This window comes from Arachis stenosperma, chromosome 8, assembly GCF_014773155.1.
Source record: "Arachis stenosperma cultivar V10309 chromosome 8, arast.V10309.gnm1.PFL2, whole genome shotgun sequence".
Classification (NCBI taxonomy): Eukaryota; Viridiplantae; Streptophyta; class Magnoliopsida; order Fabales; family Fabaceae; genus Arachis; species Arachis stenosperma.
In genome coordinates this window covers 32,148,934-32,172,919 of record NC_080384.1, presented here as the reverse complement: position 1 = coordinate 32,172,919, position 23,986 = coordinate 32,148,934, and the positions used below count along the sequence as shown (strand labels likewise).

Genomic DNA, 23,986 nt, shown 5'->3' with positions numbered 1-23,986 from the left:
ACCGACAAGAAGTTCATAGAATTCCTCGAAGGCCTGGGTATAAAACAGAAATTCTCTTCAGTAGAGTACCCCCAGACGAATGGGCAAGTCGAATCCACAAATAAGGTCATCTTACAAGGCCTCAAGAAGCGGCTCGGCGACAAAAAAGGCGCATGGGCCGACAAACTCGCTTCAGTCCTCCGGTCTTACCGTACAACCGAGCAGTCCTCTACATGAGAAACCCCATTCCGCCTGACATACGGGGTGGACGCGATGATACCCGTGAAAATCGGCGAGCCAAGCCCACGGCTACTTCTGAAGGGAACAGAAGAAGCAGTGGAGAAAGACCTGGTGGATGAGGCCAGGGAGATGGGCCACTTGACAGAAGTAGCATTGAAACAAAGAATGGCCCTGCGCTACAATGCCAAAGTGCTCAAGAGGGAGTTTGGAAAAAATGACCTAGTTCTGCGACGCAACGACATAGGGCTACCGACCCAAGGGGAAGGAAAACTAGTGGCAAACTGGGAAGGCCCCTACAAGGTCAAAGAGGTGCTCGCAAAGGTGCCTACAAATTGGAGAAGCTTGACGGCAAGAAAATCCCGAGAACATGAAATGCAGGTAACTTGAGGAGATTTTATTCCTAGCTCGAGCACGCCGGCTAGGCGGTTCGACAAGTTTAGTAATTCACTGTTGTTAAAACTCTTACCATGGTTATAGACCTGTTTAATTGCTGATTAATGTTTACTTAACAAATTTCTCCTTTTATTTTTCCTCAACTACGCATCCCACAACAAAACGTTCCTCATAACGAACGGTAAACAGGGTAACGGCACGGTGCCCCGGGACTGATCACCCGGGAGCCAACCAAGTTAAAAAGCCATAATAAACGGCCGCGATAATAATAAAGCCACGACATGGCCTCGCCGTAGATACCAACATAACGGTAAATAAATAACGAGTAATCGGTACACGAGGAACAAGGCATACAACGACAAAACAAAAACGAAACAAAATGTAAACACTACCAGATAAGCTGGAAAATATAATATCCACAAGCCGACCAAACGGCCAATAGAGTATGACAAAATAGTTTCAAAAGTTCTACAACAAGGCCACAAAAAACACAAGGTACAAGAGCTCACTTTTTAGGCATATCAACAATCTTGCCATCCTTGATCGTCTTGAAAACCCCGATTGCCGATGTATCAAAGTCAGGAGCCACGATCTTCACCTGAGCCTTAAGAGCCTCCTCAGTCATGAAGATTGCACTCTTTCCTTGCTCTCTGACCTCCTTGTGTTTCTTCCTGAGTCCCTCAACCTCGTCCTGAGCAGTCTTAGCAGCCGTAACGGCCGTATCCCGTTCCTTTTCCAAGGCGACCACTCGACCTTGCGTGGCGCTCAGTTGGCTTTCCAAAGTCATTTCCCGCTCAGTCAGACGAGATACGGAGGCATCGGAGGTCTTCAACTTTTCTTCAGCAGACGCAGCCTTCTCCTCGGCAGTCTTAAGCTTCTCCTTCACCTCGGATAGCTGCCCCTCGAGTGTTTCAACTTGAGCTTTGAATTTATTGTTGGCTGTGGCGGCAGACTCGAGCTTCCGACGTAGCAATTGCATACCCGACAACTCGAACTCAGCCTTCCGAGCTATGACCGCACCGCGGAGGAGGGTGCGATACATCCATCGTGCCTGTCTTGCAAGATCGGTACCATGGAAGTGTTCCTCCGTGCCAGGAAGCAATTGGAAGTCTATGAACGACCCGACATCGAAGTTCCTCTCCATCACGGTAAGGACTCCTTCGGGGCTGGAGTGCGACCTTTGCCTCTTAGGGGTAGGAATGACCCTCAAGTCGTCATCTTCAGCCTACTGAACGGAGGACAAGTCCCCGGTACCAGTTGCCTCCTCGAGAACAAGGGAAACGCACGCCGCATTGACAAGCTTGTCCGACATGGCGACGTCGTGAGGTGAGGGGGCCGCATGATCCCCTCGTCCCCGGGAGGAACTACCATTTGCTCGTCGGCCTTCTCCCCATCACTTTTCGCCAGGAAAGTTTTGTACAGGCTTTCAAGGCCGGTCACTTCGGCAGACATTCTCACTACAACAAAAACAAACAAGTTAGTCATTAATCAGCATAACAAACCAAAGAAGCAACCATGCAAAAAACGACACGACAAAAGTGACTCACAAATATAATCCTTGGCAACTTCCCGGCTACCCATAAGGAGATGGGGGTTCACATGGTTTCTCCCAAAAACAGCCACAGCACGTCGGCATTTTTTCGGTCCACAGCCGATATCCCCTTATAAGTTACCTTAATAAAAGCGTTGGACCCCGCCCCGAAACTCCAATATGTCGGGATGAGGCGCTCTCCCTCCAACGACAACCAAAAAAGGTGACGACCCTTAACCGGACGCACTTTGAAATACTTATCCTTGAACCCATGATAAGAGTCCTCGAACAAGCCAAAGATCCTCCGCCCCTGGGCAGATCGGAAGGACATGAACCCCTTCCTCGCCTTCCCCTCTTTGGAAGGGTTCGTGAGATTAAAGAAGTAAAGAAAAACGTCGACGGACACCGGCAGCTCTAAGTATTCACACACCATCTCGAAACAGCGGATTGAAACCCAACTGTTCGGATGCAGTTGCGACGTCGCCACGGAGATCCGACCAAGGAGCCCCATTTTAAAAGCAGAAAAGGGGATGCAGACCCCAACTTGGGTAAACATGGCTTTATAAAACCAAATTTAGTCGGCAACCCGAGGGGTATGGAAGTTGAGCTCGTATAACTGCTCATGAGGGGCAGGGACAAAAACGTCGTAGTTGGCCTCCTCGTCAGTACCCCCGCACAGGTACTCGGCCTGACACAACTCAGTAAGCTCCTCCTCACCCATCTGGTTCGGGGAGTCCCTCAAGTCAGAAACCACCCAAGCGCATGGGTCATAACTCGCGGCGGAGGTAGAAGCTCGGGAGACGACGCGAGGCATACCTACAGTGGGGTTACCACTCGATTAGTCTATGAGGTCGGGAGCTCGAAAAAACTCAGAAACTACACTTAACCTATTCTGCAACTAAAATTAAGCATGGCTAAAGCTAAATCCTGACAAAATCCTACCCTGGAATGGTAACCCCCCTAACACACTTACTTGACACGAAAGGCCATTCAATATACAAGTTCAAGCAAACAGAAATTCATGCATAAAGAAGGAACAAAGGCGAATGCAAAATGAACACGAAGCAGAAAATAAAGGAATGAATGCTTACCTAGATTGGTTGTGAAGATCTGAAGAAGAATGAAGAAAGGCGAATGCACAAGAAGGCAAGAACGACGTTATGGAAATTTTTGGAGAAGAAGAGGATGGAGGCAGCTAAAGCGAGGAAATGAAGACAAATACGAAAATGTTTTAAAACTGCCATTCAAAGAAGCACGAAAAGACTAAGGGCAAAATGGTCTTTGCGTGCGGGATTTTTTAACCTATTATGAGCACTTAATGCTCAGCGCGAGGAACGAGGCGACGAATAATCGTCCTAGCAACGAACAAACACGCGCACAAGAGGCACGTCCCCTTCACGGACGGCTAACTTGGCAACAACGCGTGAGAAAAGAGATAACACGCCACCAACAGCCCACGCGACTATTGCTGGTGTGTTGGGGGCACTGTTACGGCCTGGCCCAAAAAGAAACTGGGCCGGCCCGACCCACTAACCAGCCGACCCGAACGGTCGGGTGTGAGGTGTTCATCTGCCGACCTGGACACGCGTTCGGGACAGCTGGCCGCCACAGCTGTATAAGGAAACTTCGAGGAAGGTGGGTTCTGTCCTTGTGGGACCCACCTCTGACATAGTATATAAGGGGAGGGTCATACCTTTCCCCCAAGGTACGTCATATACCACTTTACCCTTTTTCGCCTGCACATTCGACTAACTTGGGCGTCAGAGTGTCTTTGCAGGTGACACCCCCTCCACATCAAGAGCTCGGAACGTCGGCCTCCCCGCTTCGCCCTTGCGACCCGATTCCAGGCTACGCCCCTCCTGTTCATCCGAGAACCACTCCGAACCGTCCGGTACCCGAGACACCGAACAATTACATTGTTAAAATGTGAATTAGACTGAGATTTTAAATTAGTTAAACTAAGAAAATGGCCAAACTCAATAGTTTTTGTAGGGCAGGATTGGCCACTAGCTTGTCTAGCGGACTGTTTCATGAGTGCTATAAAAAAAATTAATTTTGATATATTATTAATGTAAAATAGTTTTATATGTATTTAATTGTATAATATCATATCAATAAAAATAACTATTTTTAATATTGATTGTGTAAATAATCATCCAAAAAAATAGATATAATTATAAATTGTATAAAATATTTTACACTATCAATACATCAAAATTAAACTCTTAATATATATATATATATATATATATATATATATATATATATATATATATATATATATTTTTGTTGTTTTATATATATGCGCTCCAAATTATGTGACACATTTTACATAATTTATTTTATTCTTTACAGTAATTTAAAAACGATATTGTAATAGACAATTTCATTAATATTGAGAATTTAAAAAATTATAAAAAATTATATTATAATTTAATTATTTTTTATTTGTGCTTAAATAATAATTAACTTTTTATCTATTATTTTTATTAAATTAAAGATTAAGTACTTTTTTGTTCTTAATATTTAGAATTAAAATTAAAATCGTCCTCAATTTTTTTTATTAGTACAATTTTCAATGTTAAAAATCGTTTTAAAATCATTCTTTTCACATAAAATATTAATTATATGATGATTTTGTCCCTTTTTTCTCTCTCTTTTTCATTCTCTCTCTCTCTCCGTTTTCTCTTTTTATTTTCTGTCTATACCATTTACTTTTCATCCTTAACACTCTTCTCACCTCCATCACACTTATGTCTTGGCTTTTTTTTTATTGCAAAAAAATCATCACAAATTTAACTTTAACTCTACCCAAAATCAACAACAATAATAAAAGTAAAGAGAAAGTAAATCACTAAATCAAAAGAAAAGGGTATAGAAGGGAAAAAAAAGAAGAAGGGAGGAAGCAGAGGTTTGGCTAAAATAATCCATAAAATCCAGGAAATAATAACAAATTATTATTTGATCAAGTTATTAACCGCATGTACACGGTTTGGCTGTTGGCAGCAACGACATCTTTAGCTCATGGCAAAAGTTGCTGGATCAACTACATCTTCTTCTCTTCCACAGGCAACACCATGCCTTAGCCAAAATTCTTTTGTTTTTCCTCTATTGGCATCCCCTCTCTGTTTGCAATAACGAACCCCTCCCAGTCGTTCCCTCATTTCTCCTCTCCTTCCATTTTCGCTTTCCTTTCTTCCCATCTCCGTCAGCATCGCGGGTTCATTCCATTAGTGACGACGGAAAGCATTGGAGGCAAGCGAAGGAGAAAAAAGAGGAATGGTGGATGGTGAAGGATATTCATGTGAGAATGAGAAGGAAGTAGAGGAAAAAAGGAAGAGCTTGCGGTTTTTAAAAGAAGAGAGAGAGTGTGGCGTGAAAAGGGAGATGGATCTGGTGGAACCAAACGGTGGAGTTCAAGGATAGTCGTGCCTCTTGTCAGACCTAGTGTTTTATATTAAGGAAAAGACTTTTTTATTTTTATTTAAGGATACAATTATCTAAAAAATATTATTCATGAATAAAAAAGATGATTTTATAATGTTTTGTATCGTTAAGAATGATTTTAATAAGAAAAAAAGGTTAGAGAAGATTTTAATTTTGACCCAAGACTTTAATTCTTAAATTAATTTTAATAAATTTTATGATTTTAGAAAAAAAGTTAGATTGATTAATCCACAAATCCATTTTGGTTTAATAAATTAAACTTATTGATTTTATTTCCAAATCTTAAGTATTACAATACATTAAAATTTTTTTGATAAGTTACGAGAAACAAAATTTAAATTCAAAATCTCTAAATAAAAAGAGAAATTATTATATCATCTAAATTATAATTTATTGACAAACTTATTGACTTTAAGTTCAAACTAATTTCAACAGGAGTTTGGTTGGACAGCACAGGGGCTACCGCCGCCCACTTTTATATCTATAATAAGCAAACGGGCCTGCTACACATACAAGCTTACAAGCTTACAAGTTGGCCCAGCCCAAATACAACTCACGCGCATGAAGAGAGGTTACATAGAGCGTCACATTCACGCGCTCAACACTCAAACGGTTACGTATGCTACGAGTTATGACAGACTCTTCCACTTCTTCCACTTCTTCCACTTTCCAAAGCGATTCGAAAAGAAGGAAATCCCTCCATTTTCGAGCGAAAATCGACGTTCAAAATATACAACTCGTTGTTCAAAACCTCCATCAAAACACCATCAAACTCTCCATCAAGAATCTGAAGAGAAAACAAAGCAACAAAACTCGACGTAAGTTCATTAAGATTCGTGTATATTTTCCAGATTACAAACTACGTTTTACCTTTCTTCTACGTCGTTGTTCTAGGGTTTACTGTTATTCTTGTTTCTTTGTTACACTGTTCTTCTACGTTGTTGTTCTAGATTTTTGGGGCTATATTCCGTAGATTGGGGGGTGTATACTGCTTGACCTTGTGGCTTGATATTGAAGCATGTTTGAGTGATATCTGACTAATATATATGGATGTATCTGAATAATATCCATGCGTGTATCTCACTGTTATCAATGGGTGTATCTTGTTGTTATCTTTGGGTGTATCTGACTCATATATATGGGTGTATCTTACTGTTATCAATGGGTGTACTTTATTGTTATTAATGGGTGTATCTGACTCATATATATATGGGTGTATCTTACTGATATCTTTGGGTGTATTTTTCGTTTCAGAGAAAATGGCAGCAAGAAACCAAACAAAAGACCTTAAGTGTGCCACACATCTCCTGAGTGATAAGTTCAGAAACATGACTGAGGAGAAGAGGGCAATTGTGAGGGATCTCGGATTCGGTGGGTTGATGCACATCCCACCACTAAGGGTGGATCACCAACTCTTAAGGGAGCTGGCAAACAACTTCAAACTTGGGGAGAACAGACTGAAGACAGGATATGGTTCTTTCCAAATAACACCAAGAAAAATAGGTCATGCACTTGGCATCAATGCAACAGGTAACTAGCTTAAAATTATAGGTGTATATTAAGTTGTTGCTTGGGTCTATTTAAGTTGATGCTTGGGTGTTTTTGAACTGACTTGGATACTTTGTTGTCTTCCTTTTTGTAGGAGATCTATTTCCTGAGAAAGTTGAGTATAAGAAACTTTCTGATGATGACAAAATAATTTATAGAAGATTCCAGGGTAAGACCCTCAAAAGTCTTACTGATGAAATGATGGAAATCGGCATTGGCAATGAAGAGGAACGCCTGATGTTCAAGAGGATATTCATCCTCTACATACAGATGGCGTTTCTTTTGCCAACGACGATAAACAAAATATCGCCCGTGCACCTGGCCCCAATTTTTAAGATGGACGGCATATCGGAGAGAAACTGGGGGGGGCATGTTTTGACCTTCATGGTCAAGGGCATCACAGACTACCAGGAGAAGAAGAAGAAATCAATTAATGGCTGCCTCTTTGCCCTCATGATAATCTACTTTCATCTTTCAAAAAACAAAGGCAAGAACAGGACTCAAAGACCACCAAAGCCCTGGATTGCCAACTGGACTAAGGAGCAGTTGGTGGAAAGAATGTCTGCAGAAAGACAGGAAATTTTGGTAAGTAAACATAATAAGTTGGGTGTATTTTATTTACCTGAATGCTGCTAACTAAAATATCTCATGTTTCAGGGGATTCTGAAGATAGCAGAGATAAGAGAAAAAATGAAAAAAAAAAGAAAAAAAAGAAAAAAAAACAAGAAATTAAAAAAACAAAAAAAAGGAAGGCGAGTCCAACTTCGTCTTCGGAGGCAAAAACTACTGACAGTGACACTTCTACCTCTGAGTCTGAGGCTCAAGAAGACTCAGAGGATTCAGGAAGAAAACACCCCAGCAAAAAGGGGAAAAAGTAAGAACCATACTTGGGTGTAATTTCTTTTTCGAGTTGGGTGTATTTTGTTTGATCACGTTGGGTGTATGTAGTTTATTAAGCAGCGTGTGTTTCGTTTGCTGCATTGGGTGTATATTTAATATTCAGTTGGGTGTATCTCGTGAATTCATTTGGGTGTATTTTTAGTATTTTCTAAATTATGATTGTTTGCCTTCCAGAATGGACTCCAGAAAAAGAAAGCAGAGGCAAGAGGAGTCAGATTCTGATTCAGAATCTGAATCTGAACCAAGTGATGAGTAATGTCCTGAAATTATTACTCCTTTCTTTTGGCTTCATTATAAAGATTTCATGTATTAATTGAAGTGTCTATTATTAACTTATAGGAGCGAAGAATCATCACCTGCAGAGAAGGAGAAGAAAAAGAAAAAAACAAAAACAACACCAAAAGAGTAAGCACTTCTTTCATTAATATTTTGTGATAAAATTAATTTTTTATTTCTGATTGGTATTCTTTTTTTTCCACCCAGAACACAACAAGAAAAGAAAAAAGTTGTTGTGGAGGATTCACCTCCTGAAGAAGATCAATACTTTGACGGGTACAGTACCTCGTAAGCTATATTACGGTCTATCATCGTAATTATTTTTGTTAACATCTTATTTTATGAATGTAGTGAGAGATATGAAATATCAAGTGACGAAATCGATGAATGGCTAAGGGGAAACGTTGATAAATCTGCTGCAGAGGGGTATGTCTTGCGGGGCTGTGTATTTGAGATTTTGGTGTGTTTTGTTTGCTAATAATTGTATCTTGTTTCACAGGGAGAACCAAGCTGACCTGCGATCGACAGAAGGTCGCTATGTGTCCTCTGAAACGTAAGAAGCTTTATTATTTAATAAAATCTTGTTATCATGATTTGGATGTATTTTGTGGAACCATTTGGGTTTATTTTGTGGATCAAGTTGGGTGTATGTTGTTTACTAGGGATATTTCATTTATTTTGTTGGGTGTATATTGTCCATTCGGTTGGTTGTATCTTGTGCATTCATTTGGGTGTATTTTATACCTGTATCTTATTTGGTCTGAATAACATGAAATATGTTTAGACTACCGGCTGTGAACTTGGGAAGTGATGATCCTTCCTCTCAAGAACGCACAGAACAGAGTAGCGTAAACCAGCCATCACAGAGCATGTAATTTCTCTTTTAAATAATCGTTACTTTTGTTCTTCTATTACCTTCTACTTCTAATTCTGTATATATTTTTTTTAGAAAAAAAAGCCCTTTATTATTTTATTCAAGAAAAAAAAGGCAGCAAAAAAAAGCAAAAACTGCAACTATGTAAGTTCTCAAAAAACAAAGCTTGTCTTCTTTTTGAATTGTTCGGGTGTATTTTTTACCTTTTTTGGGTTATTTTAGGTTGAGTCCGACTGACTCGAATATGATGGTTGTGAGGGAACAAACACCGTCGGAAGCGCTTGCAATGTGAGTTTTCCAAGAATATTTCAACCTTATAACCTTATTATTTTCAAAGGCGTTGTTAACCTTTCATTTTTCTTCTTGTTTAGAGTCCCGATCCAGGTTTTTGTGCCGGCATCCCAAACAACCCCTGAGACAGATTTCGAACCAACCCCTATGCTACGGATTGAAGGGACTACAGAAACGTAAGAAATAGTATTGGGTGTATATTTGTTTAGGGTTTGGGTGTATATTTGCTAACAGTTTGGGTGTATATTGTTCCTGATCAATTTTTTTTTACGCCATGATTAATTTTGTGTAACTGTGCAGCACTCCTGAATCCCCCAAACAACTTCAAGAAACCACACCCACGCTTCTCCCAGCTCCAACTAAAATGTAAGTTCATCAGACTAAAATCAATCTTTGCTTATCATCCGTATATTATTATTCTTACTCTTATTCTTATACATCATGACGCAGTCATCCAGCCGCAGAAGACGCTGCTGCGCTGTTGATGATGGCACGGACAGCAACCTATGTTCCTAAAACAGATTCAGGGATGCCATCATTCAGCCTTGGACTGACTGATTCAAGCCAGGAGGGGGCGTCAACGCAGGAGACAGAAAGGGAAAAATCTCCAGAAACTGCAAGTATGCTAGAACAATTAGACAATTTGGTCCAAAAATTAGCAAGCAATGCGGCGAAGGGAACAAACGAAAGTCCACAAATTCAGAGGGAGACTGGGGGAGAAAGTTTTGCAAAGTTTGAAACTCCAGGGGGAATAAATCAAATTACAGATGATATGAAACAAAAGTGCTACATCTGGGGGACGAGACTGAAGGAAGACGCAAATGGCAATACTGACGAGTATGAGGAGATTTGCACTCTGATTGGCAAAGGAGAATACATTTTGATCATATCGCACCTTGCATCCCTCCAGGCAAAAAGTGATATAGAATCTCAGGTAATATTAGACTAACATTAATGTTTTTACACCAAAGTAAACTGCAATGTTTATTAATGTAAAATTGATTTCGGCATATATTTCTAGATTGTATCTGCCATCTGCCTCATCCTAAACCAGAAAAATGAAAAGAGGTTTCAGGAACAAATATACTGTCTCCCCCCCGATATTGTGGTAAGTGTTACTTCTACGAACTTTGGGTGTATTTTCTGCATTAATTTGGGTGTATTTTTTGGGTTCGATTGGGTGTAAGTTGTGTATTTTCAGTATTTCATTTCTTGTTTCGCAATTCTTGCAAAGCATGGCACTTTCGGATCACCCAAAGGGGGAATTCATATCCCCGAAAACGAAAAAGGAATTCAGGGTGGAAGCCTACCCGAGTTTCATTCACTTCATAGATAGAAAAAAATTAAGTTCGCATCCATATGTAAGTTTTCGTTTGCTAAATTTGTTAGTACGCTTATTTATTTACTTATATGCCAAATAAAATAACACACTGTTGAAATGTGGCAATCCTTCAGATTTTTGCTCCTGTTTGCCACTCGGGACATTGGTGGTTATGGCTAATAAATACAACAAAGCAGAAATGTCAAATACTTGACCCGCTACACAAAAAAGCTCCAAGCGATGAGAGAAAGGACATTAATAAATTCACTGTAAGTTGCCTCTGTCTTCTTTACTTTAATAGATAGGTCTATTTCGAAGGTTGTGTTGGGTGTATATTCTATATTCAGTTGGGTGTATCCTGTGCATTCATTCGGGTGTATTAATGATTTGTTTTGGTATTTAAGGGATATGTATTTTCAAGATTGATAACATATGCCGGCGGGAAACCTCTGGAGAAAGGCGAGAAGGAAAAGGAAATTAAAGCATCATATGTTAAAATATCAGGCCAAAAAACAAGGTATAAATTTGTGACTCTGAACATTTAACTTTCCTAAATGAGATTTGTAATTTATTTTCTTCGTTTTCAGCTATGACTGTACTATCTACGTTATGAAGTGGCTTGAGTTAATTGAGCCGGAAAACATAAAAAAGGGGAAGTATGAATGGGATAATTGGCCACAGGTAACTGTCTTTAGAACTATATAACTCTGTATTACTTTACTGAATTAATATTGCTGTTTAAACAGAATATACTTTTTAATTGTAGGAAGAGGTGGACCACTATAGAGTGGAGTATGCTTCCCGGATACTATTCAGTGAGATGAATAAACAGAGAGATCGGGCAATTAGAGAGAGTAGTGCTATAAGGCTGTCGAAGCCATCCTCTGTATTATTGAGTCCGTTTTGTCAGATTAATTCTGCTGATATAGAAACTGGGTAATCCAACTGTTGCGTAGTTTGTAAATTAAACAAATGATGTAAATATTTGCCAATTATCAACAACTTCTATTCCATGTATATTTTTTCCCATAGTTAAACTATCTATGCTGGTAAACTGTCTGTGATGTATTTAAAAACTGTATTACAGGTGGTAAACGCAAATTATAAACTGTTACACCCAACGCAAGTCTAATAATACACCCAAGATTGCATAAACTATACACCCAACTGTCTGCGCTATACTCAAAATGTATGAATTACATGTACTAAAATATGAAGAAAAATATCAAATGAAATATACACCCATAACCTGCGAATTTTTACAGCTTTTGTTCTATATGTATCTATATATGTGTCTATATGTAAATTTTGAATTAACAAAAATACACCCAAAAGAAACAGTGCTTTTACACCCATATTCTATAAAACTATACACCCAAAGAGTTATCCCCTGCTGCTGGTACCCTGAGCTGATAATTCATAACGTGTCCTTGATATTGGTTGGAATTTGAATGCGCCGCTGATGCAGCATCAAACACGTTTATCTGAATATAACACTCACACATTAGCTAAACTATTAACGAGAAAAATAAACTCAATTGCCACAAATTTAAAGAACATTTCCTTGTACCTCGCTTAAAACTTTCGTCTTCTTCTTCTTTGTGGCATTTGCAATCTGTTTCTCTAGCTTTGAACCTAGCCTGTTTTTTGGACGTCCTCTTGTTCGAATCCTTGGCGGGCTTTGAAGCTCGTTAACGGATTCCAAGTTGGCGTCTTCGTGGGATAAAGAAGATCTCCCCTTCCTTTTGGCTTTTAATGCTTCCATCTCGGCCATGACGTTATCGTACGCACGGTGTAGAATTGCAGTCAGCTCCTCCGATTCGGAGGTAAATTCGCAAATATTTTGCGAATGAAAAACTAATTGGTCGAACCTCTTGCTTCTTGGCTCCATTAGTGGCTCGTCGTGGCTGCTCTTGATGTGTGTGTGTCGCCTCTTTACCTTCTTGCTCCATCGTTCCAGTATATATCTAGGGGACACTTGGCTTACTTGTTCGAAGCTTAACACGCTTAGTGCGTGACGGCACAGTATCCCTCTCGACTCGAATAATAAGCATTGGCATTTTACCTCAGCTGCAACTGAGTCGTAGGTAACAGCGAACTTGTTGAATATTGAGCTGGAAACTTGTTCTCCGACTTCGTATATTGAATAGCCTAGAGCGGAATTCTTTAATCTGGTGATGCAATTCGCCTTTCCTCTGAATTGCGCTTGGACTTCCCTAAACTTTGCATGAGTGTACGCATCTTGAAACTGAGCTTCAATGGAGGATTTGGTTACACACGGTATGACCGTATGAAAATCTGCAGCGTCTGATTCTCTCTCTGCTTGCTCCCTGCTTCCGAGGCAATTATCGTATTGTTTGATAAACTGAATAAGCGAGCTATTCCGAGTGATGTACTTGTTAAAAAATGAATGCATGCTCTCGCTCCTTTGTGTGCTTCTCATCCCTGCCCAGAAGTGGTGATCCAGATAGATAGGAACCCATATGTGACGGTCTTCATACAGATCTGCATAATACACCCAAACACAGACTGTAAAATACACCCGAAAGAACATACAATTTACACCTCTGCTGCAGATTTTAAAAACACATTACCTGAAAGCCACTTGTTGTCCGCAAGACCAAAATTTAGCAGAAAATCGTTCCAATTCCTATCGAATGAGTCTTTGCTATGAGAGTTCCAAACAACATGGCTCATTTCTTGTTCGATATCAGCATGTCCCTTGTACCCGTTTAATTTGCTTGGAATCTTCTTCATGATGTGCCAAATACACCAGCGGTGAACTGTTGTTGGCATACAGGCCTCTAAAGCCCTTTTCATTGATGCGCACTGATCGGTGAGAAACCCTTTCGGAGCGTTTCCTCCCATGCAACGAAGCCAGCATTGAAATAACCATTTGAATGATTCAATTTCTTCGTTCTTCATCAAAGAGCATCCGAGAAGTGTTGACTGACCGTGGTGATTCACCCCGACAAAAGAACCACAGACCAAATTATACCTGAAACAAATTAACATGGTCCAGAATGCAAAATCATTAGGTACACCCCAACAAATGCTTCGAAATAGACCCAATGAAACAGCCAATATACACCTCTGCTGCGGATTCGTAAAAATAAATTAATTTAGCATCATAAACAGGGACAGTTTGTTACCTGTTTGTATTGTAGGTGGTATCGAATGAAATGACGTCTCCGAAATACTCAAAGGCGGCTCTGCTTCTTGCATCGGCCCAAAAAGCCAGCTTAATCGATTGATCCTCCTCGAGTTCGAGCTCAAAAAATAAATTCGGATTCTTCTCTTTCATTCTTAAGAAATATTTCCCGAATTCCTTTGCATCTTCTTGTTCGGAAACATTTTGCACTTCCCTGGTAATGTAATTCCTCACGTCCTTTTCGATAAAGTTTAACTCGCGGTGACCCCCGGCAGCCGCAACAAATGATTGGTAGGTTTTGCTTGGTCTGATACCGGCCTCCTCGTTATTCTCTATCGTACGACGAATGGACATGCTTAGTTCCCTGTGCTGTTTGAGCATCTCTGCTTTGCTTGGACAGCAGGGGTGTGAATGATCCAGCACAACTTTTGAAATGATCCAAGCACTGACATCCTTCAATGTGTGCATATAAATTCTTGCAGGACAGTTTAGACCGGCTGTCGGATTGGTCTTCTCGGTCGGAGATATTTTAGATTTCCATTTTCCCTCTCTGCTACATGTAATCAGTTGATTCTTAATCTTGTTTCCCTTCCTATTTGTGCACCGAACTCTTGTAGAGAAACCTGCAGCCTTGGCGTAGTCCCTGTAAAATTTTCCAGCATCTTCAAGGGTGGTAAAGGTCATTCCGACCTTCGGAACAAGCTCGTCATCAACAACCGAGAGAGGCTACACAATACACCGTGTCAGAACTGTAAATACACCCATAGATATGATTCAAATACACCCAATTATGTCTAATATGATACACCCGAGCCGCAACAACTTAACAACAGAATGACCTTTAAAGCCATAAACTGTAAATACACAGGCTGCAGAATACACCATATCAAAAACTAAAAAAACACCCAATCATGTCTGATATAATACACCTGAACAACAACAACTCAATTAAAATAACAAAAAACCAGTAAAGTGTAGATACACCCACACTTCTAGCTAAAATACACCCAAAGAAGAATTGATCTACACCCGAGCGTCTGCTATAAATTCCAGGTAATTAATCATAACTAATACATTGACGTCTTACTTTCACAATCAATGTTCAGCAATTTTTCAAGTACACAATGCTATACAAATTACTGAAAGAAAATTTATACTAATCCTATGTAAATCAAACCTCAGGAACTTCGTTAGATTCAAATTCATAATCCACTTCGCCTGGATTCAGCTGACAATCTGAGGTTGAATGATCCATTATCTTCAAAACGAGTTCAAACTTTGATTTCAGAAAACAACAAATCAAAATAGAAAACGAAGCTCGAATTACAGAAAAGGAAAAAGATAACGTAAATGAAGAACATACCAGTGAGAAAACGAGAGGAAAAGAACGATGGAGAAGAAGGAGGGAAGACGCGCGAGAAGAAGAACAACCAAATCTCAAAATAACGAAAACGAAGAAGAAAACAAATATTTTAAATTTGGTAGTTAGATATACGCGGCATGTTATATAGCGCGTGTAATCAACGTACGTGGAGTAGCGCGTATTTTGATTTTATTGTTTAATGAGCTTGTAAAGCATACAAGCCCTAATGGCTTGTATGCAGAGCTTTTCCAATAAGCAAAATACTTAATTTCTTATTTTTGCAATATTAAAATATGCAACGCAAATTATTATTTCGATAATAAAATTATTTTTAAATTCGCCGTGTTTTCAGTTGTTGAATATATATATATATATATATATATATATATTCCTCTTGTTTTATTAACAGAGTTTTAAACATGAATGTTTTACCTAGGGATATCCAGAAAATCTATATCCGCGACGAAAAAATTAATGGACTCGCAAAATTTTTATAAAAATAGAGACTCCTTCTGCAAATAAATAGAGACGAGGCGAAAATTAAAGTATCTTTTCTATGGACCTGTAAAATTTTTACAAAAAAATTTATTTAAATACCGATTAAATTTTTAAAATGGTTCCTCAAATTTATGATTTTTATCATTTTACTCTTTTAGATTCAAAATTTACTATATTAGTTCTTAAGATCAACTTTTTGGACATCATATTAGTTTTTGAACCCTTTCTAGTACTGAATTAGTGAACGAAATGCTAAGTTGCTCCTAAATTATTACGCTAAATACAGAACTAAACGACGGCATTTTGTTTTGGCCCTTAAACAAGGTAAAAATGAGAAGACGAATAAGAATTTATATGATGTGCAAATCGTTTATCTCCATTCATTTTTCAAAATCACCTTTTTGGTGTGTTGTTTAAGCGTCAAAACAAAACGATTTCATTTAACCATGTGTCTAGCGAGAAAAATTAGAGTTAACTCATCATTTCATTCGTTGATTCAATACCAAAAAGGGCTCAAGGACCAATATAGTGCTTGGAGCTGAATTTCGTGATCAGTATAGTAAATTTTTAATTTGAAAGATTAAAATGGTAAGAAACTCGTTCACAGTTCCCCTCTGGTCCCTTTCCTCCTCCATTTCCTTCATTTTTCTCTTTCTCAAACATTTCTCTTGATATTTGTAAAATACTCAAAAATTGACACACACGGACACATGGGACAGAGACATTAATCGCTTGAACACTACTCAGCACATTGTGGGAGCGATTGACTTTGAGGTTAGCTTTGATTCTTTTTCTCTTTTAAGAGATTGAAGATGTAATTATAGTTAGGATACTTTTATAGATTTAGTGTTGTTATATATGTAGACTAGATTGTGATGTTATTATTAGAATTTGTTCAGATGTGTGGAATATACAAATTACTAATAAATTAGTAAATATTAATTAATTAATTTAATTGATATTTTTAATCAATTGTAATTATTAGTTTTAATTTATTTTTTAAATACTTATTCTATTTTTGCATGTATTAAATAAAACATGATATTCTCAATTTTAATTTTCAATATGTTGCATTGATACTTGATAAATTAATTACTAATTGATTTTTTATAGTTAATTATTCTAAAATATGAAATAATTATTTATCGTTAATTTTTATCTTTATATGTTAAAATAAAATTATTTACAATTGAAATAGATTTGTTATTTATAGTAGCACCGGCACAAATTTAGGGACTTAAAAAAATTATTTTATTAATTTTATTTTATTTTTTATAATATTTTAATTTTTTTATAATATTATATATCGAGATGCATATCAAAATTAAATTATTTTTTAAAAATTAAAAATATTTATAAATATGTCCACAAAAAATATTTTATTAGTTATACGTAATTTTAGTTTGATTTTTTTATTATTTTAAATTATTTACTTAGTTTAGTAAAGATAATTTTAAAAATTGGCCTATTATAGAAAAATATTATATCTATCAGAATTTATTTTTTTGACGAACAGTTCGCTATTAATATTTAAAAATATAAACTAAAATATATATTATATTAGATTACTAAACTAAAAAAATTATATTAATAATTAAAAATATTATAATAAAAAATAATAAATTTTAACAGTTATTTAATATTTTTTGTTAATTAAATATATATTTAGTGTAACAAGAGAAAAATATAGAAGTAGGCTTAATTTCTGCGACCAAAAAATTAGATTCGACAAAAGGAGGTTTTTTTAGATCAGTAGTGAACAACTCAACTTTTTTAGAGAGTACCGAATACTAATGTCAAGTGATTAAATTTAATCTCCTTTAACATTGCCATCAAGGACCAAAATCAGCCTCAAGAACATAGATGAGACCATAAACATAAACTAATAATCAAGTAAACAATATATACAGAATCAAAACATTCCTCAAATGTAATATGTTGAATTAGATTTTTGTTGTGTACTTCTATCACCTGTGTTGCATGAGAAGCCAATGTACTCACTTTCTCCACTTTATCCATCTATGGTCCTCAATTATTGCCTTCGATTTCCATTCTTTTTTTAACTTGTATTTACTTTCTCATTTAAACTTCACATTTGTATTCTAGAATATATGTTTTATATTTCTTGTCTTATTTCTTAAAAATCTTAACTCTTAATTTGTATCCATATCTCCATGTAGTCACTTTACAATATATTTATTATCAACCATCATTTGACTTAACGTTATTATCGACAAAAAGAGGTTGGGATACATAAATCATGGGTGACACATGACTTAATGTTATTATAATTTCAGCTATCTTAATCTTTTAATTTCATAACATCTTAACAAAAGAAAAAAGAAATAAAATTTAAACCCTTATTTTTCATGTTGTAATAATTTCATAAATGTTAAGAAAGAGCTACCTATGTAATTTTTCTATATTGATGTATGCTCCATGGGGGCGTTTATATATTTATAATTTTCATATCTTCCTCAAGTTAATTATTGAAATAATGTTCTAAATGGTCTTTAAAATTTTTAATTCACTTTAATTTCTCACTTTTTAAAATACTAAATATATTTTTCACTCTCAAAAATACGAATTTTTGTTAGTTCAAATGTCATTAACCATTTTAACATTACTGATATGTACAGTTAAGTACCAATTTGATAATTTACTAAATAACATCGTTTAAGTCTAACATCTAATTGCAATAAAACGACGCCATTTCAAACTGAATTTCTCTCTTCTTCAAATAAACAAATTCCAAATGATCCTCTTGTTAACCTTACTTGGCCAGCAGCCTCCAAGTGCTTCGACGGCAAAAATCGGATGTTTGTGGTCTTTGGTGGCAAATAACATAGCAGTAAACATTTCTCGGACACCAGCACCAGTGGCAACATCGAAGTAATTGGCGATTGTGGCGTTGGTGTCTTTAGACTTCTTCTTGAGAGAATATTCAAGGTAGGCTGGGGCTTTACCGGCGAGGATTCTGCGCATGACGCGCGCCACCGTCGATTGAGAGGATGCATATCTTATCACGCTGGTTCTTGAGAAAAGATACTATGTCAAGAGTGGCAAGGGTTTGCGTTGAGGAAGTCTCAATTTAAGAACAATGGAGATAGGTATGTGCTTAAGGAACCAGAGCTTCTGTTTGTCGTAGCCAAATAAAAAACTTGCTGCATTTCTATCTCATTACTTAAATCCATTTTTCTCTCACAAACTCTTCTTATTTACATTCAAAATTTACCTCTGCAATATAATATTATATTTTATTAGTGAAATATTTATAAAAAAAGATTGGAAAGCAGGTTTGAACCTCTTCTAGCTACTAATTATTCTATGGTGGTGATGCTAGTATTATATATACATATATAAACACTAGTATTTATTTAAAAAAAATAATTCAACAGGGTCAAAAATGATCACAACTCTTTTGATTAGCTGCTTCTCAAATTTGAGAAAACTAATTACTACTCAAATTTTCAAAGGGAACCAACAAATAACCAACCAATAGTAACGAACATGAACAAAACCATAAAATGTCAAATTACTCCACCCAAATGTTGGTATTACTAACATAGTTTTAATAAAGACAATTAAAAGAGCAAGTATAGGAATATTTAAAAGTTTTGATAAAGTTTGTTCCAATACTTTGATTTAAAATATCCTGTTGAGTCTACAGTGGATTTTTTACTTCTAATAGATAAAAAGTAATATAAAATTAAATATTACTCACAATAATATACTCGCTATATAATTATTAAAGAGAAAAAAAAGAAAATGAATAATTGTTATGGATGTGAATTCCTTTGATTTTAATTAAATTGAATACATTTTGATTTCACTCCTTTATATAGTTTCCTAACTTAGAGAGCATACTATAAAATAGTTTTTTATAAAAACTACGATCCTTAACTATCTATTATTTTCTCTCTTCCATCTTTTGTCTGCCTCCTTTTATTTTATCTCTGCCTTTCTTTTATTCTCACATATCTTGTTCATGTTTAAATTTGCTTGACTTTTATCACTACAACTCATCATGCTTCACATAAAAAAGAGGGAAAAAATAATAGAAAATGAGATGGAGAAGAACACCAAAAAAGGAGAGAAAGAACGTATTAAAACAAATGACGAACATAAATATTTGAGGGTTAGAATTTTATAGTGTGAATAGATTAATTTAGGTATTTTAACTAAATTTGGGATACCAATTTAAATTGAATTTATTGTGTGTCCACATCAGCTTGTAGTTAAGTGCCAACTTGACACTTAATTGTACACATCAACGACGTTAAAATATCTAGTAACTTTTAGACCAATGGAGATTCTCGATTTTGAAAACGAAGAACTTATTTAGTTATTTTAAAAAGTGGGGAACTAATTTAAAATGAGTTAGAAATTTCAAAGGCCATTCTGGGGACTAATCTAAAACGAGTTGAAAATTTTAAAGACCATTTTGGACATTAAATCATTAATTTTTATATACACTATTTTTATATTATTACAAATTATTATGTATTGAAAGTTTAATGGTAATGTGTTGATAATATAAATGAACCAAGCATTTTTTTGGGAAAACTCTTAATTAAGATAATATTAAGATGAGTGTAATATTTTTGCTAATGTAATATCGTTCATGATTGAACAGTTGCGATAAATAGAGACATGAAAATTAATTTTATTAGCACCGAATTTATTGTCAGATTTTCTGTCAAAAAATTTCGATGGTAACAGGATTTAGTAAAATGCGTCGTTTAGGCAATGACGAACATTTTACCTTTGGATTTTTCTGTCGGTAAATCCGACGGTAAATTTGGAATAAAATTCAAACGTGAAATCCTTCTCCCTCATATTTGCAAACTCTCTCTCTCTCATCTTTCTCCCTCTGATCTCCATTGAAGAAGGTTGCGCCGCCACCACCTGGAGCTGTTGTCGCCGCCGATAAGCCATATTGTCGTCGCTGATCAGCACATCGTCATCACTGCTGCTGGAATCTCTAAGGAAAGCCTCCGCCGTGCCTCCGCTGTTGGTGTCCCTTACCGTCGATCGGAGGCCGTCGCCTTGTCGCTATCACTGTGGCTGGGGTCCACCATGCTAAGGTAAGGTTGTTTCTAAACCCTAACTCCCCCACTATAGGTTTCACTGCTGCCTCCTGTCACCAACACACTTCTACCATTCTGCAGCCACTATCAGAGGTAAATTTTTTTTATAGTTTTTGTATTTTTTTCAGTTTTTTTTGTTTGTTTAAAATTTTAATTTGTTAGGTATTTTATTAAATTATTAATTAAATTTTTTAATGAAGTGTGTGATTAGGGTTTGTTATATTAATTTAATGTGATTAGAAATTAAATAATGTTAGGTTAGGTTGCGTGTAATTTAGGAAATGTGCCTATAGATAGTAAGTTTATGATGCAAAACCTCTAATTAGGTTTGTAAGTTGCTGAAATTGTATAACCTTAAATAGATATACCATTTGAGAGACATACATATGCATGTTAGTGGATTACTTTGAATCTTAAATAGATATACCATTTGTATACTTAATTTTTCTTTTCAATATTTTATTGTCTAGATAGTTTTAACTATGCAATTTACTTAGCCACCATGAGGTATCTTGTTTTTCATATTGAACCTTACGTAAATTCATCTTTTCTAGATTTAGAGTATATGTTTATGGTGCTACTTTTTTTCATACTTGAGTAATTATTATTTTTCTTCTTTATTCTTAAACTTTGATGTGTAAACTTATTTGTGAACTTTTAATAAAAAATTATAGACAAATTATTATAGAAAATTGTAAAATTTTAAATTTTGTTAGTTTAAAAATTATTGAGTTTAAACATTTAAAATTATATATTGAATTTTTAAACAAATTAAAAAAAATAAAATTTAAGATTACTGTTGGATTTACTGGGGAATAAATTCGACGGTAACAAGCTCCAGAATTTTGCCAAATTAAGAGTTAATATCCACTGCTAAATCCACCGATAATTAGCGGACAGACAAAAAAATCTGTCGGTAAACAATTACCAACGAGGTTTATACCGTCAGATTTATTCTGACGATAATTCTGATGGTAAATCTAATGGTACTCAATATTTTTCTTGTATTTAATTACTTAACGTCACATCAGCAAAAATAACTACCTTTAATATTGACTGTGTGAATGATCATCTAAAAGAACAGATGTGATTGTGTGAATGTATAAAACATTTTACACTGTCAGTGCATCAAAATTAAACTCTTAAAAAATATATATATACAACCTGGGATGGAGCTTAGTTAAGACAAGGGGCCATGCCCCAGACTTTTTATAAAAAAATTAATAGTACTTCTTTAAAAAATAAAAAATAGTTCAGTTGGCTTTAATTCTTTACTATGATTTAAAGTACTCATATTCAATCTTCATCTCTTGCTTTTATTGCACTGAGTGGATCTTTATTGGTTTTTACAACACATCAAAATTAAAAGATAAAATCAAATCAAATAAAAAAGTTATCTAACAAAAAAAGACACATCAAAATTAAAAGATAAAATCAAATCAAATAAAAAAGTTATCTAACAAAAAAAGATAAGAATAAAAAAAGATCATCTAACAATCAAATTAAATAAAAAAAAGTTATCTAACAAAAAAATCATCTAATAAAATAAAAGATAAAAATCTTCATTATAAAAAAAAGATCATCTAACAATCAAATCAAATAAAAAAAGTTATCTAATAAAAAAGAGATAAAAATAAAAAAAATATTGAGATAATAGTATGCCCAAGATCCAATCTATCATGATTGACTCTCGTGCAAGTGGGAGAATGTTGGGAATAAGGAGTATGACCACAATCCAATCAATCATGTATCAAATAATTTGTTATTGTTATTATATTAAAATGTTAATATAAAAGTCCTTGATTAAATTTAGAGATTTATTATTGTGATAGTGATCATAATATTGAGAGATAAATCTTTTATAATTTAATCTAAATTGTTCTTGGTCATAGGATTATTAAAAAGAACATTAATAATCCAGAAAGATCAATATATATATAATGGTCTTAATTGGATGAAGATTAATAGATCTCATTTATTAAATTATATATATAGATGGTGTATATAGAGATATGACCATTGAACTGACTCACTCTGAGAATTCCTAATGGTTATAATTATCGCATATTTGTCAATAGGATATTCTCAAGATGAACATAGTAATAGAGTTTCTTTTGACCTGTGACTGTTATAGTAATTAGCAATGTATTTATTATACTTTGATTCCGGACACCTAATACCTTAGGGTGCTAGTTGAATGGATATTGGGTATGATTTAAATACTTGTAGAATTAATGATTAGTCAATAAGGAATCCGTCAACTCTCGGTAAAGAGTTTGAGCTCTATGATTATAATGATTGAGATGAATAAAACCTTGGCCAAGGGAATTGAATGAATGAAAAAATGAGTTTCTTAAGTCATTCACAGTTCATTATAATAATGGTAACAAGTTAGAGTTTGACAATTAAACCATACTCTAAGGGTTAACCAAGAGTTGGAAAGATGGAAGGAATTATACTTTGTTCTTCTAAGGTTCTTAGTAAAAATATATTACTTCATACTATCGGGTCGTTGAGGAGTGTTGCTAGACGCCAACCTTGATTAGTAAATTTAGTAAGATAATTTACTACCCGCTTAGTATTGAACCTATGGGGTCACACACTAACGAGTGTTCTAATCTTTGCTATAGAATTATTTAATTATTATTTTGATTTGATCAAATAAATAATTATATTAATTCAAATGGAATATTATTATATTATTTGCTAGCACTAAGAATATAATAATAGTATGATAATTGAGAATATTAAATGAGATTTGAGAATAATTAGTTATTCTATTTCTAAATTTGGATGAGATCCTAACTGATTCTATTTTCAAATTGAGTTATGATATGATTGATAAAATTTGAATGATTCAGATTTGAAATTTCAAGATATGATTTAAATTTGAATTGAGAATCAAATTTAAAATCAGTAACAAATCTCATGCTATATATATGTATGCTAAGTGTAGAGGAATTACCGATGAGGAGCGAATAACAAGAGTTTTATTCTTTTACCTCTACACACATAAACGTATGTGAGCCTAATTCTTGGAGAAGAATTTTATGGCATGCAAAGAGTTGCAAGAGGTTTCTCAAT

At 35.5% G+C, this 23,986-nt stretch overlaps 2 long non-coding RNA genes across 2 annotated transcripts; both read left to right on the top strand.

The window, feature by feature from the left end:
• The first annotated feature begins 8,404 nt into the window (after nucleotides 1-8,404).
• Nucleotides 8,405-8,739, top strand: LOC130944144 (uncharacterized). The gene is made up of 3 exons (XR_009071975.1): nucleotides 8,405-8,443; nucleotides 8,522-8,590; nucleotides 8,666-8,739. It is a non-coding gene; the product is annotated as an uncharacterized LOC130944144 (long non-coding RNA).
• Nucleotides 8,740-8,822: 83 nt separating this feature from the next.
• On the top strand, nucleotides 8,823-9,644 carry LOC130944008 (uncharacterized). The gene is made up of 3 exons (XR_009071948.1): nucleotides 8,823-8,867; nucleotides 9,411-9,476; nucleotides 9,560-9,644. It is a non-coding gene; the product is annotated as an uncharacterized LOC130944008 (long non-coding RNA).
• The last annotated feature ends 14,342 nt before the right edge of the window (nucleotides 9,645-23,986 follow it).